This window comes from Phalaenopsis equestris, unplaced genomic scaffold (genome assembly GCF_001263595.1).
Source record: "Phalaenopsis equestris unplaced genomic scaffold, ASM126359v1 Scaffold000180, whole genome shotgun sequence".
Taxonomy (NCBI): Eukaryota; Viridiplantae; Streptophyta; class Magnoliopsida; order Asparagales; family Orchidaceae; genus Phalaenopsis; species Phalaenopsis equestris.
This window is the reverse complement of record NW_018164622.1, coordinates 1,425,702-1,427,972: the sequence shown is the minus strand read 5'-3', so window position 1 is coordinate 1,427,972 and position 2,271 is coordinate 1,425,702.

Here is a 2,271-nt window from a genome sequence, read left to right as displayed (position 1 = left end):
ATAAATATATATAATGCAAATGGCGGTCACATGCTCTACTAGGGTTTCGCCCAATGGTAAAACCTTGGTTTGATTTCTTCGTGGCCTTTCAATCCATCCTCTCGTGCTCGATGACGAAGAAGGACTTTGCACTCGTTTGCGATCGTCGTATTCTCTTTCGCGTCGTGGTTCTTTTTTGCTTCTGCGTCGTCTTCCTGCATTGGTGTCTTCGCTTCTGCGGAGTTGTCTCATCCTTCACGCCGCGGTTTATTTTCTGCACGGCTTTGGTTTGGACTCTGTCGAGCTGCGACTTCTTCGCATCCGTCATCTGCGGTCTGCGGTTCCTGTCTTCTGCTACGCAGCTTCACCTCGACTACTTGCAAAGCTTCCTTGCTGCTGTTATGGAGCTTCCTTCTTCTTCGGTTGAGCCTGACAAAACCTCATTTGCCCACGTTGTGGGTAATCCTCAAGGGGAGATGACAATTGTCTTCCCCTCAAGTTATAAGGAGAATTGTGATGGTACATGTGACTGCCCATTTATTAAGAATGCAAGCTGGAAGAGTGGTAAGACATCACCTTTTTCTCTTTGTAAGAAATTTCAACCCTGACTGACAAATTCAAGTTTCCTCTCATCGAGAAATTTCACTAGGGGAAGTTATCAGAAAAAAATTTTATGACCTCAAATTAGCAGGAAAGTGGAAAATGAGGCTCTTGGATGGGAGGCATGTAATGATTCAGTTAACCGCGCCTTTCAAGTTTCCTCTCATCGAGAAATTTCACTAGGGGAAGTTATCAGAAAAAAATTTTATGACCTCAAATTAGCAGGAAAGTGGAAAATGGGGCTCTTGGATGGGAGACATGTAATGATTCAGTTAACCGCGCCTAAAAACTACACTCGGATCTTCTCTAAAAAATATCTTAACATTGCTGGTAAATCAACGAAGCTACTTAAGTGGTCTCCTGATTTTGACCTCAATCATGAACCTCCTAATGTACCGGTATGGTTTAGTCTACCTGGTTTCAAGCTGCACTTTTTTCATCATCAGGTTATTTACTTTATTTGTGTCATACTTGGGGACCCTACGAAACTAGATCTACCCACTTTCAACCTTACCAGACATTATGTGGAAAAAATACTTGTAGAACGAGATATTACTTTGTCTAGTTGGGCACAACACATATATCATCAGGTTATTTACTTTATTTGTGTCATACTTGGGGACCCTACGAAACTAGATCTACCCACTTTCAACCTTATCAGACATTATGTGGACAAAATACTTGTAGAACGAGATATTACTTTGTCTGATTGGGCACAACATATAATGGATATTGACAACAAATCGTCATGGAGCATAGACCTTCTTATTGTTCTCATTGTAAGATGTTTGGTCATACTCTTGATAAATGTCATAAGCTTCATCCTAAGTTGAAATCTAAAGATCAGATGAATAAGGATGGATATAAAAATATATCTGTCCCACATGGAGAGAAAACTACCACACGACATAAACACAGGACATAATTTAGTGTCTGATTCTATTGCTTCTGTGGACCCTCCCCTTGAAAATACTGTTTCTAAGATCAGATGAATAAGGATGGATATAAAAATATATCTGTTCCATATGGAGAGAAAACTACCACACGACAGAAATTGGTGTCTGATTCTATTGCTTTGACTAGTCAATAGGAAAGTCCTATGGCTAGACCTAGGCTACTAAAGAAGTTTTCTAGACCTCAACCAAAAGGAGGTCAACAACCTACACTTGAAGATAATAATGAAGGACATCTACCTACACAGACGAAGAATCATGAGAACCTTGCAACTCTCCACGAAGTATCAGCGGTAAAGGCGACAACTCTTACCTCACATACACTTGTGGGCACAAATGTTGGCAATCTTTCTACTGCAGTACTACCACCTTATCCAAATGAGCAACAATCTTCGGATGAAGAATAACAAGTCTACACTTCCAGGAGGAAGAAGAAGAATGAAGATCTACTTGAGCTAAAAAATCTAATGGATGATACTCTGGTTACTTCAAGCAATGGTACACACCTCAACAATCTGTTAGTCGATTCTTTTCCGAGAACTATAGTCAGAAAGGAAACTAAAGTGGGTCGACCTAGTTGATCCTTTATGTACCATCTTCTTTTGGGTTTTAAATTTTCTTTTCTTCTTTTTGTGTGTGTTGGGTGCCTATTTGAGTCCACTAAGACAACCTATATGTACCATTTTCTCTTTAATATAATTGTCCTTGGGCTTTATATATATATATATATATATATAAT